We start from the raw sequence: 14,559 nt of genomic DNA, 5'->3' as shown, positions 1-14,559 counted from the left end.
GTGTAGGGGGAACAGAGAAGCATCCCTTGGTGTGTTGAGGAAATTAGTAATCACTGTCTCAAGGCTCTTAATATTGATACCATTTAACGTCAGGGGATCTGGGTTCCGGAAAGATGTTGAAGCCAGACAAGTTACTAATCTGTGTGTGAGATGTCCTAGAGAGTGCCTACTCAGAATCACAAGCATTTTCCATCTTAAGAACAATGCAAAAACACATTCACACATTTTGGAGCTGCTTAAGTCCTTCCCCTGCAAGATTTTTATCTCTCATATCTTTCTATTGGATTCACATTTTGTTTCTGGCTCTTTCAGTAGTATGTAAGTTGAATGATAATGAAGACCTACCTCTTTTATTCCCTAACATATCCATGCACATAGAAGCACCACTTTAGTCCTATGGACCTGAGGAAATTTTATATATATATATATATATATATATATATATATATATATATATATATATATATATATCACGAAGTAGAAAATCAAAACAAAATAGAGAAAACTTGATCACATAGAGAAATGAACCCATCCTCCATATTAAAATATGTGGACTCAGCAAGTTTTATTCATATATATATATATATATACATATATATATATAAATACATACATAATAATTTAAAAATGACACTTTTCTTGAATTTACTGTTTACTGTTAGGGACATGAGGCGACATTAGAGAAAGAAGAGCAAAGTGGAAAAGTGGTACAAATATAGTACACATGCATGAAATGCTTAAAAATTAAATTTAGCTTAAGCATACACACTTCCTCATCTTCATGTTTAGCTTTCTAGCTTTCTCAACGATCAAAATATTCAAAATTTTCTTTAATATTTCATGTGGGATGTCCTTCTGTATATGTGTTGCTTTAATTGGCTTATGAATAAAACTATTTTGGCCAATGACTTAACAGAACAAAGTCAGGCAAGAAATCAGAAGAGAGATATAACAAGAGAGTAGGCAGAGTCAAAGAGATGACATGTAGCTGCTAAAGGAGATGGACACTCTGTAACCTTAGAAACCTTACCAGAAGGCCACAGCCTCGTCATGATACACAGATTGATAAAAATGGATTAATTTAAGATGCAAGAGCTAACAAGGAATACGCTAGAGTCAATGGCCCAACAGTGTAGTAATTAAAACAGTTTCTGTGTGGTTTTTAATGTCTGGTCAGCCGGGAAGAGAGTAAGCAGTCTCCATTTAAATATATTTATAGAAGTTAATGGACACAGGAGAAATTGAGAAGATTTTGAGGGCTAAGTAGAAGGTTCAGCAGCTGAGATTATTTACTGTATAATAGTGAGTACTAAAACCAGCCAGGCATCCCATACATGCCTGTAGCCCAAGTTCCCAAGGTGAAAGGGACAGAGGAATACTAGGTATTGTTGGATTCCAGCCTAAAGGAGAAAATCTGAGTTCCATTTTCAGGAAGTCATCTGCTTCACAGAGAGGAACATGCAGAGAGTGCTTGAGGAAGACATCTCATACCCTCTTCCAAGCTCTGTGTGCTCATACAAGCCTTACATGTACAAAGACACACAGAAACAGATACACACACTCTCAAATACATACAAATATGGATAAATGTTGAGTAAAATGATCAAGGTGAGCTGCCAAGTAAAGATGTTAGCCCGAAAATCTTTTGACCAAATTTGATCCCCTGTACAGACCTGGTAAAAGAAAAACTAATGCTCACATGTTGTACTCTAACATCCAAATAAATACAGTGGACAACACACACTCTCTTCCACACATTCATATGTACAAACACACATGTGAAGACAAAGTAAATATATAACTACATTAAAAATGACAAATTATAAAAATCATTTAAAAGAATCATAAAATTAAAATTATTAAAGTAAATTAAATAAAAAATAAGTAATAGGGTATTGATGAACAGAAACATCCAAGATTACATTTACATATGAATGAGGAGGAAATGATCTAATAAAAATAGTTAATTGACAGTTAACTAGAAATTTAACATCCTTAGCATTTCAGTTCCTCAGTTTTGACAAATATAAAATTTTAAGACTTTCATTAGAAAGCAGTTACTAATTTCTGCCTAAGATGGAAGACTTGAAGCTGTCTCACTGTAACCAAAAAAAGGACTAAAATCAGAGTAAGAAGAACAAAAGCTGAGTCTAGTTCAGGGAGAGGTGAAGAGAGTTGGTAATTCAATTTACCTATGGAAACCTGGAGAGTGCAGAGAAAGGGATGAGGGACATAGGGAGAAGAAGTTAAAGCAAACACAGTTCAGCTTCAGGCATCTAGCTCAAGTATCAGAGCAGGAGAGCATCTTCCAAAGGGTAACCAAGTTAACCCTGGTGAATTAACTGGGAATCCTACTCTCCTAATAAGTTTAGCGCTCTTCCAGTCTTTACAAACAGTTGTAGGACTCAATAAGATAGTTTTTGAAATTGTTGTTTGTTTGCTTCTTTGTTTCTTTGTGTGGTTAGTTGATTAACTGGTTCGTTTTTTGTTTGCTGTTTGTTTTCCCAAGGACTAGTCAGTAGTGGATTGGAATCTCATTTAGTTATACCTCAAGTCTTAGCAGGAAGGAACTAAGCACTATATTCAGATATCACCCATTGTGTGAATCTGAGTTACCAGAGGGACCTACAGCAAAAAACAACTATGAGACAGAACAGACAGTGAGCCTGGATTTAACGAGCTGAAGCATCTGAAGAAGACATGGCCTTAGACAGCTGTTGAAGAAATTCAAGGAACAAATTCAGAGAAGCCAAAAGCCCAAGCAGAATAAGGCCCAATGAAAGCACTGTTCTTAGTTTCTGGGAACAGATCTCTAATTGGGAAAGTGCATGCATGCATGAGAACCTGGGTTTGGATATCAGAACCTACAGAAAGCCAGATGTGGTAGCACACATCTCCATTCTTTGTGTTCCTATGAGGATAAGATGGGGAGCTGTGATACAATTTGCAGAAGATTGTGAACAAACTACCATGATGAACACAAGTATTGAGGTTGTCCTCTGTCTCCAAACACATTCCATAGCCCATATGAAGACATCTAAGAGTAGTTCTGCTAGACATTATGTGAACAGTACACCAAATAGCATAAACTCACAATAAATTACTTAAATATAGCTGCAGACCACCATATCACCACGGTATTAATTTTCACTTACAAAACGAATAGTGTGATTTTGTGATAGATTTATACACAAAGCATGTTTTCTTTGCTGTGAAGTTTCTTTCTTGTCCAGCCCCATCTACTCGTACATGGCAATTTTGTAGTTCATTTGTATGTTGGAAATATTCACATACTGGCTGTTCAGATTGAAAATTTTCTCTGGCGATTTATGCATTGTCATTTTACTCTATTCTTATGCGATGGAATTAAAGGATTCTCTATTTTCTCAATACATAAATCCATCACCATTTTAATAGCAAGAATCTCTTGACACTTTATTGAGGCAACAAAATTTTAACCCAGAAATCTGACATACACATAGATTTTTTTTATTTCAATATTAGTATTTTTAGTCTATCAGGCACTCAGACAGTTACCTTAGATATGCAGTGTGACTGGAATACCACACTTCATGACAGTTTCCATAGATTCTTTGTGGAAAACATACTGTAAATTCATAGAGAATTCTGTACAGAAAGTAGTCACGCTGCAGGAGTGAGGAGAATAAAGTTAACAGTGGACCATGAGTGCGGTATAGGGTGCGGGATGCACCGTCTCTTGACCTATGTGAGCTAAGAAGGACAGCTGAAGCTGGCGCCAAGCTGCTGTGTTTCCACTGTGGTTCGGTAACATCTGGCTTTCATTTTATTATATGTATGATGAGAATTAAGTGTCAATTTTTCCTGAATTAATAATAAATGTTTCATAAGAATTATCAACTTACAGAAATAGAAGGATCCTTAACTGTTACTAACACATTTTCAGACTTGTACAGAAACATTTTAATGTAAGATTACATTCTTTTAGAATTTTTGAATAATTAGATCTGTCACTGGGCTAAGAAATGATCTTTAAATACTGTACAGGCAATTCCAATAATTCAGTTTATGGAAATATCCATCAAATAAGAAACGCTTCATTTTACAAATATGTACAGTGGAGACCAGGAGAAAATTGCTAATGTGCCCAAGATTGTGTTGTTGTTTGCATAGAGAACGTATCCAAGAGCAGAGCAAAGTAGGAGAAGAAATATGCTGTACCCATACAGACAGAACAGGTTTGCATATAGAGAGATTTTTTCTGGGGTTTCTTAGGAATGTTTTTTAATATTTATTTATTTACATATATTTATGAGTGTTTTGCCACATGTATATGTGCAACTCATACATGCAGTGGTGGTGGAGGCCAGCAGAGGGCACTGGACCTTACAGAACTGCAGTACAGATAGTCATGAACTGCCTTGTGTGTGACAAGGAGCTAATCTGCTGGAGCAGCAGCTGGTCTTAACTGATGAACCCGCTCTCATCACCCTATTGTTGGGTATATTTATCTTGAAATGATTTGCTTTCCACAGTAACAGACTTGATGTAAAGGAAAACAAAGTCACAGATATAGTGAAACAGAAAAATACAATTTTATCACTCACTAGAAATGGACTGTAGAACTTTTCCTATATTTTTATAATTTTCAATATCTGGAATGGATTGTCAATGTGACAGGATCTAGAATTATCTGGAAGACAAGCCATTGAAGAAGTCTGTGGGAGATTTCCTAGATTAGATTAAGAAAGATGAGGAAATGTGTTCTAAACGAGTAGCATTATCCATTGGTCTACTAGTAAGACTCTGAAAGAGTAAGACAAAGAATTGCTAAGAACATCAATTGATGTTTACTTTGGCCTCCACAACTCAAGGACATGCAGGCATGCATATCTACACAAGAACATGCACACATGACATAGAAATGAATAACAGATGGATAAAATAAAATTTTATAACTAAAACATTCCATTATGATAAGAACCAATACAACTAAAAGTTTAAAAGTAAACACACAAATTTCTGCATTCTGATAGTTATGGATCTCTGCATTAATAACACCTTACTATAAAAAGAAACTTATCTGATAAGACTTGAAAGATGTTCTACTGTTTGTGGCAGTAGGGGACAATTTAATATTGTATATTCTTAGCAGCATACTATTAGATTCTCGCTAAAGAAGAATGACCTAGCCAAGCTCAGGTTATGGTTCTTGGTGACAAGCATGAGTTTATTCTTCTGAGAGTGGGCTTTAAATTCAATCAAAAAAGAATTTGGTTAACCCTACAACATTGATGCCACTACTATACCACTTGGAATATATATTTAAGGGTTTAGTTTTAGTTGGGACATATATGTCATAAACTCTACCATCAGATCTCAGCAATCATCTTAGAAGAGGTGGTAGATTTCTGTAGTAGAGGAAATAAGTGACCAGCATTCAGCTTCATCATTTGTTATGCATGCTTGCAGAAAACATGCACAAGATCAAGCCAGTCAAAACCTCAGTATGGACTAGGGAGAGGCTGATGAAATTCTACCCAATCTTAGGAACTATTGGCGACTGATGATTGCTTGGGAAGGATATAAGTTTTCTTAAGGGATGTGGGTTCTGAGAGGTTATCCATGTCCCAGTAGATTTTTCTATACCCATACATACTAAGTAGACTTAGTGGGTTTTACAGATATCTGAAGTTGGAAAGAAATTGTATCTGTGGATAACAGAGAAATGGGAGTGGAGTAGAATAGAGGGGGTTTAGATTAAGACACACTTCATGCATGTGTGCAATTCTCAGATGACAACAAAAATACTTTAACTCTGAGATGACAAAATTCATCTCATAATTTTCTATCTGATTTTAAGGCAGTCATTATAAAAATGCTCATATGAATAATGACAAATTATTCCTGAAACAAAATAAATCCACAAAAAGAAATTAAAAAGCAAATAAAAACTATGAAATGAGAATCTTTAATGAATATATAAACTTACTCAGTGACTGATTAGATGAACTAGCTGGAAACAGTCCTAGCAGAACTAGTTTGATTATGTGAGTTCAAGTCCTAGAGCCCAATAACAGTTGAAGGAGAGAACTGACTGTTCAACGTTGTTGTCTTCTGACTTCTAAACTTATGCAGTATCACAATACCCCACAATCCAATAGTAATTACTTAAGGTTTTTCTTTAAAGAAAATCCTATTCAGTAGTTGAGTAGAAATTTATTTTTATATATGAATATTAATATCAGTAAGTATATACTTACAAATAAATACACATACACAATATTTACATAAAACATTTATGTATATATAAAAACATATATATATATATATTAAATTAACAGAATGACTTAATCTGAAACACAGAGGGAGAGTTTATTCTTATTTTTATTTTTAAAACTATCTTAGAGAATTTTTTTTAAAAAAGATAAAACATGAAAAGACCAGAGATCTTTGGTGAGAGATAAAATCCAATGTTTGTTCTGTCTGTGTACCAGAAGGACAAAAGAAAAAGAGAAGAGATGTGAGAATAGTCTAAGGAATAACAGATGAAAAACTACAGATCTATGTATTTAATAAATTGTAATAAGAGGAAGTAAAATACACTTAGGTCAATCAATATTATGACAAAGAATGAAAGAAATAATAGAACCTAATAAAATTAGAGCTATAGCTCTTTCAAAACTGCCAGAGAAAGAGTTAATTATGAATAGAAGAATACAATTTGAATGTCTCTAGATTTTCAATACTTTTTCATAGGAGCAGGGAGCAGATGTAAATACCGTGCTCATTATGTAATTCCAAAATAAAAATAAAATAAATGTTAAAAAAAATAAGAATAGATTCTAATAAATTTAAGAACAGCAAGAGATGAGATAATTTACTACAAATTAACTACAAGTTCTATATCCAGCTAAACTATACCCCCACATAGGCAGTGAGTAAAGAGCACATATTTGAATTAAAAAAATGACAGATTATGTTGTTGCTATTGTTAATATTAGGGTTATTCATACTGTTATTTAAGTTAACTTTTAAAAGTTACACTGTTGATGTTGTATTTTGTGTGTGTGAATGTGTGTGTTTGTGTGTGTACCAAAGTAAGTGAATCGTGGGCAGAAAACAGTTTATGGCGTTCTCTATTATGTTTTCATTGTGTAAGCCCTAACAATTAAAGGAAGCTCGGTACATCTTGGTACCAAGTGTCTTCCCAGCTCTTCTAAATGAAGTGCTCTTAATCTTAAAGGAAATGAAAAGCCAAGAACCCTGGATCATCAAGAAGGAAGGCAGAACCATGAGAAAAAATGAGAGTGTATGGTTGACTGCTTTTTTTCTTATACTTTATGAGTCATATTTCATTATTGAAATAGAAACCATAACCTAATTATACTGACAATAAACCAGAGGGAGCAGGACGGCTTGTTAATGAAGGAAGGGGGTATAATTTTACAGTACAGAGCAATGGTGCTCTTTCAGTCCTAAGAACATGTGGCACAGATTGCCATGAATTAATTGTATCCACCGACAAAGGAGTGTTTATGAATATGATTAAAAATAAAACTCATTATGTTAATAGAATTTAAGGACTATAATGATGATAGTGAAATTGCACTTTTGGAAAACACTATCATTAATGGAAAAACTGATTCTTGTAAATTATTGCCTCTTATATATAACTCTGTTGGGAAGCCCTACTGGTCAGAGGTTGCCATTTACCATAGTCTGGACCCTTCTAGAAGGTTTCTCTAAAATCTTCACAACATGAAGGACTCCCCTCCCCTCCCGCCTGGGAGTATTTCCTGCTCCCTCTCCACCATTATTTGGATGATGTACCTAGGTCTGAATGCCTGACTTATCTCTAGCATGATCTCTGGTACAGTTTACTACTAGAAGCCTTCCTTTTGCTGCACATGTGATAACTAAGGTATGTACTAGGAGCTTTGCCATATGACCTTGTCACACATGACACCTTATGATAGGAATGTGCCACTTAAAGCAAATTAGGGTTTGTCTCCAGGCTCCCCAATCCTATATATTCCTTATACTCCAGAATAAAGTTGAGCTGTTTCCCCAAAGTTTTCTCCACAGCTACCTACATCCTGTTCTCTTCTTTGGCTCCCTCCATCCTCATGGACCAAAGAACCAATGACCCTGAGGAAGAAACAGATCCACATAACATAATAACTTTTTTATTTTTAATTTTGTATTGTGCTTATCAGTTTGTGTAGGAGGAATGACATGATATGTTCAGATGGGTTCAGGTGTCTGTGGAGGCCAGAAAGGGTGTCTGGTTCCCTGGAACTGGAGTTACAGGCAATTTAATCTTTCAGGCTTGGGCAGTGGAAACCAAAAGCTGAGAATTGAATGTAGGTTGATTGTGCTCCAGCACAAAGATCTCTTAATGCAAATCAAAACAATTTTAAGATACCATCTTACACCTGTCAGAATGGCTAAAATCAAAAACACCAATAATAGCCTTTGCTGGAGAGGTTGTGGAGTAAGGGGAACATTCATCCATTGCTGGTGGGAATGCAAACTTGTGCAAACACTTTGCAAATCAGTGTGGCGGTTTCTCAGGAAATTCGGGATCAACCTACCCCAGGATACAGCAATACCACTCTTGGGAATATTCCCAAGAGGTACCCTATCATACTCCAAAAGCATTTGTTCAACTATGTTCATAACAGCATTATTTATAATAGCCAGAACCTGGAAACAACCTAGTTGCCCCTCAATGGAAGAATGGATAAAGACAGTGTGGAATATATACGCATTAGAGTATTACTCAGCGGTAAAAAATAAGGACATCTTGAATTTTTGCATGCAAATGGATGGAAATAGAAAACACTATCCTGAGTGAGATAACCCAGACCCCAAAAGAGGAATATGGCATGTACTCACTCATTAGTGGATTCTAGACATTAATAAAGGACATTGAGTCTATAATTCTCAATCCTAGAGAAGCTACATAAGAAGGTGAATCCAAAGAAAAACATGTAGTTATCCTCCTGGATATTGGAAGTAGACAAGATTGCTAGTCAAAAATTGAGAGTCTTGGGGGTGGTGGCGGGGTGGGGGTAAGGGAAGATGGGTAGAGAGAAGTGAGAAGGGGAGAATGGGGAGAGCTTGGGGGAATGGGATGGTTGGGATGGAGGAAGAGTAGATATGGGAGTAGGGAAGTATAGATCTTAATTAAGGGGGCAATTTTAGGGTTGGCAAGAGACTTGACTCTAGAGGGGTTCCCAGATGTCCAAGGAGATGTCCCCAGCTTGTTCCTTGAGCAGCTGAGAAGACGGCACCCAAACTGGCCCTATCCTATAGTCACACTGATCAATATCTTGCATATAAAACCTTCATCTTGCGTTGGATGGAGATAGAGACAGAGATCCACATTGGAGCACTGTACTGAGCTCCCAAGGTCCTTATGAGGAGAAGAAGGAGACAGAACATGAGCAAGGACGCCAGTACCGCGAGGGATGCGCCCACCCACTCTGATGATGGGGCTGATCTAATGGGAACTCACCAAGGCCACCTGGACTGGGACTGATGGAGCATATGATCAAACCGGTCTCTCTGAACGTGGCTGACAAGGAGGACTGACTGAGAAGCCAAGGAAAATGGCACTGGATTTTGATTCTACTGCATGGACTGGCTTTGTGGGAACAGTATGTTTGGATGCTCACCTTCCTAGAACTGGATGGTGCGGGGGGACCTTGGACTTTCCACAGGGTAGGGAACACTGACTGCTCTCTGGACTGGAGAAAGAGGAGGAGGAGGAATGGGGGGAGGGGGAGGGAAATGGGAGGAAGGGAGGAGGTAAAAATTTTTAATAATAATAATAATAATACTTGCAAAAAAAAGAAAATTTGAAAAAAAAGATCTCTTAATGGAAGAACGATCCCCCCAGTCCTTCAATAAATATTTAAAGAAGAAACACACACAATGCTAGCATAAGAAACACACGTGAGATTAACACAAGAAAGCTGCATGTTTGCTTTTAAGATTCCTTTCTCATGAAGCCCTATCCAAAGCCTGGAATCTTTTTGTGTCCTTTTCCAAGGTCTCATCTGATTGTGACTGTTTCTCCACATCTAGCTTGGCAATGGTAACGGGCTAACAATGACCATGAAATGTTCTCTTATCAAACCAGACACAGCCACGATATTTTTGAACGTGATGTAACTACAGCTTTAATAGTGTACCAAGGCCAGTGAGATGGCTCATTAGGCAACAGTCCTTATCTCCAAACCTTATGACCTGAGTTCAATTTGGGAGACATTAAATTATGGAAAGAGATAATCAATCCTGCAAGTTGTCCTTTGCCCACCACCATGTGGCTCAAAATGTTCTTTCTCTCCCATTCTCCCTGTCTACAACATGTACTCCATGTAAAAACAAAGATAAACTAAATAAATGTAAACAAAATATAAGTAAAAGATCCTCTGAGTATCCCACTTTTCGGTATCCTGCATTTTGGCTTTCCATTTATATTGCCTTTAAGGTCATTTTGTAATTACTTTGAACCCTCAGCTTTCGAATAGCTTTTCCATCTAGGCTTTGGTGCACTAAGAATCTGGTTTATTTTCTCTCCAGAAATTCCCATGAACAAATTCTCTCAATAACAGAGTAACAACTCAGCCTGGGCATCAGAAAAGTGGGATTCTCATTTTTAGGAGTTATGAAACCATCCCTATAATGGGGACCTGCTTTCTTGTCCTTTAAAAAATGATCATTATATGTTTTGTTTTTATTTTTTACTTGTTTAAATATCTGCTCTTTGTCTCTCTTCTCTCTCTCTCTCTCTCTCTCTCTCTCTCTCTCTCTCTCTTTCTCTTGCTCGCTCATATATGTGTGTGTGTGTGTGTTTGTGTGTGTGTGTGTGTGTGTGTGTGTGTGTGTGCATGTGTTATGCTGAGTGGATAATTTGCAGAAATCATTTCTCTCATGATACCATAACGGTCGTGGGCATCCTTTGACTTTGGAACATGGGCTGTGCCTATGGAGAAGTTGCTCAGTCTGACCTCCCAGGGAAGGGAACTCCTGGGTGTTCACTCACCTACTGTTTTATTTGTTTGTTCCAGAACACAGGGCAAATGCTAGTCTCTGCTATTTCCATCTTTCCCAATCCTAATACTCTATGGTATTATTAGTCATTACTGTTATTCTAGGTGTAAGAGCTGCTGTAATTCTAACTTATTATCTTTTCCACAATCTCCCTCTAGAAGGTATATTTTCTGAGTCAGATAATTTTTTTCATACAGACAGTGATGTTTTGTTAATGATTGTCTACCCAGGTTTCATTGAATTTTGTAGATATGTCAGTTTGTTATTTTTGTCAGTTTGCAAGTGACTTCTCTTGTCATCTGTTTGTTTTATGTTCTCCTCACTCCTGACAGGTTTAGCTTGCACCTCCTCATGGATGCTCTACTTGTCTCTGGAACTTTGCTGTTGCTTTTTGTTGAGTTGTTTCTACTGGCTTATCTTCAAAATCACTGTTTTCTTTTGCACTATTCAATCTCCATGACAACATTCAGATTTCTCTTCCTCTCAACCTTATGGTGTGATTTGTTTACTTGCCTTTCTGGAACTGTTTATGCATTTAAAACATTGGAAAGGAATTAAAACTTTTCATCCATTTTGATGAATCAAACATTAGTCAAATTCCATGGATTGATGATATTGCTCACAAGCTACATTTCTTAGCCCTTTAGATGGTAGTGTGGTATTCTGTATTTTACCTTTGTATATGCTCACAATTCTTACAGATTTTTTTTTCTGTTTTGTATTTAAGTTACTAGGAGATAGTTTGACTAAGCTTTAACATTCTGCCTCTCTAGTCACATTTAGATGTTAGTATCAGAGGAACATTTGATCAGGTTAATCAATCCTTACTCCCGAGTCAGCACTTCTCCCATTGTTTTGTCCACTGGTATTAATCATGGAGATTTCTATAAAGATTAGGATTTTGGGTGTGGGGGACTTTTTGTAAGATATGAGGAGTCACAACTTGTGGGTGCTTTTTCACAGTGAATCAGTAAGCTCCACTCTACAGATTGCTTTGCACCAGTGGCTCTTTGCTGATTAATAGCTCACAGAGGATACTGAAGGCCTATCTCTAGCTTTTAACATGCACTTTTTATTCTGTGGCACCCTATCCTAGCAACCACAGACTCTGGGCTTCATCTCAAGTCACAAAGCCCTGCAACTCTCATCAGACAGTACTAAATTGTTTCTCTGAGAGAGATTTCATTTCTCCAACACCAGGCCTCTTTGTTAAAATATCTCTTATCTTAAATCTCTCTCTCTCTCTCTCTCTCTCTCTCTCTCTCTCTCTCTCTCTCTCTCTTTCTCTTACACACACACACACACACAGCACACACATATATACCATCTTATGCACGTACATGCTCACTCATAAATACACACACAGAAACATATGTTCATAATCTTTGTGTTTCAGATAAGAATGTAAATTCCAATCTCAGTTACTCTATCTTAACAAAAAAAGTGACATCTTTACTCTACATATTTGAACACTACAAAATTCCTGAGGTTGTAATATCAGTTTTGCTATACAAATCTAAAAATATAAATAATAAAGATATCAAAGTATGTTTATCCATATTCAGAAAGCATAAAATATAGCATTAAAATTTTTTTCATCTATTTTCCAATTTTATACATTTTTATATGCTTAAAAAAACTGAAAATAAGCACACATGCACACACGCACACTCACAGGTATATGTAAGTGTGTGTGTTATACAAGTGTATATGTGTAGGTGTAATTCATTTATTCAGTTGTGTTGCTATGTGCACAGGACAGAATAGTGTCAGTTGACTTCCCCTATCTCTCTCCATGTTGTTTGTTGAGACTGTCTCACATTGCATGTTTTTTTTTAAATTTATAAAAGTTTATTAATTTATAAAAGTTTCCATTTCCGCCCCTCCTCCCAACACCCTCCCACTTCCCCCACTCCCTCTCCTCCTCTCTCTCTATCCCTAAGAGCAGTCAGGGTTTCCTGCCCTGTGGGAAGTTCAAGTTCTTCCCCCCTCCCTCCAGGTCCAGGAAGGTGAGCATCCAAACAGACTGGATCCCAAAAATCCAGTATATGCAGAGGAAACAAGTCCCAGTGTCATTGTCAATAGCTTTTCAGAGAGACCCCGTGCCAGCCACATTCAGAGAATCTGGTTGGATCACATGCTCGTTCAGTCCCAGTCCAACTGGCCTTGGCGAACTCTCATTAGATCAGTCCCCTTGTATCAGTGGGTGAACGTACTCCTCACGGTCCTGCCTTTCTTGTCCATGTTCTCCCTCCTTCTGCTCCTCATTTAGACCTTGGGGGCTCAGTCCAGTGCTCCAATGTGGGTCTCTGTCTCAATCGCCATCCATCAACGGGTGAAGGTTCCCTCTGGTCTTGCCTTCTTTGCTCACGGTCTCTTTCCTTCTGCTTCTTGTTTGGACCTACGGAGTTAAGTCCAGTGTTCCAATGTGGGTCTCTGTCTCAATCTCCATCCATCGCCAGAGGAAGGTTCTATGGTGATATGCAAAATATTCATCAGTATAGTTATGGGCCATGGCCGGTTCAGGCACCCTCTCCTCTGTCCAGAGAACAATCTGGGGATCTCTCTTTGGACCTGGGATCCCCTTTATAATCAAGTCTCTTGTAAACCCTAAAATGACTCCCTTAGTTGAGGTATATACTTCCCTGATCACATATCCATCCTTCCTCCCTCCCCCATCCCAAATTCCCCGAACTTTCCCCATTCCTCCCCTACTCCCTTCTCTTTAACCCTCTCCCCTTCCAATAACCCCCCCACCCCCCCATGCACCCGAGATTGCCTGGCACTCTTGTCTACTTCCAATCTCCACTTAAGGTCATGCTCAACATCCTTAGCGATCAGGGAAATGCAAATCAAAACAACTATGAGATACCATTTTACACCGGTCAGATTAGCTAAACTCAAAAACACCAATGCTGGAGAGGATGTGGAGAGAGGGGAACTCTCATCCATTGGTGGGAATGCAAACTTGTGCAGGCACTGTGGAAATCAGTGTGGCGGTTTCTCGGGAAACTGGGAGTCAACCTCCCTCAAGACCCAGCAATTCCACTCTTGGGAATATACCCAAGAGATGCCCTATCATACCACAAAAGCATTTGTTCAACTATGTTCATAGCAGCATTATTTGTAATAGCCAGAACGTGGAAACAACCTAGGTGCCCCTCAATAGAAGAATGGTTAATAAAGGTGTGGAACATATATACATTAGAGTTTTACACAGCGGTAAAAAACAATGACATCTTGGATTTTGCATGCAAATGAATGGAAATAGAAAACGCTTTACTGAGTGAGGTAAGCCAGACCCAAAAAGAGGAATATGGTACGTACTCACTCATAAGTAGATTCTAGCCATAATTAAAGGTCTTTGAGCCTATTATTCGTGATCCTAGAGAAGCTAAATAAGAATGTGAACCTGAAGAAAATCATGTAGTTATCTTCACATTGCATCTTGCCATTTTGGTAGACTAACAGACCAGAGTCCTAGGGATCCCTACTTTTTACGGTTTAACTATCAAT

The sequence above is a fragment of the Myodes glareolus genome, chromosome 5, assembly GCF_982192425.1.
Source record: "Myodes glareolus chromosome 5, mMyoGla1.1, whole genome shotgun sequence".
In the NCBI taxonomy this organism is placed as follows: domain Eukaryota; kingdom Metazoa; phylum Chordata; class Mammalia; order Rodentia; family Cricetidae; genus Myodes; species Myodes glareolus.
Note: the sequence above shows the minus strand (reverse complement) of the source record.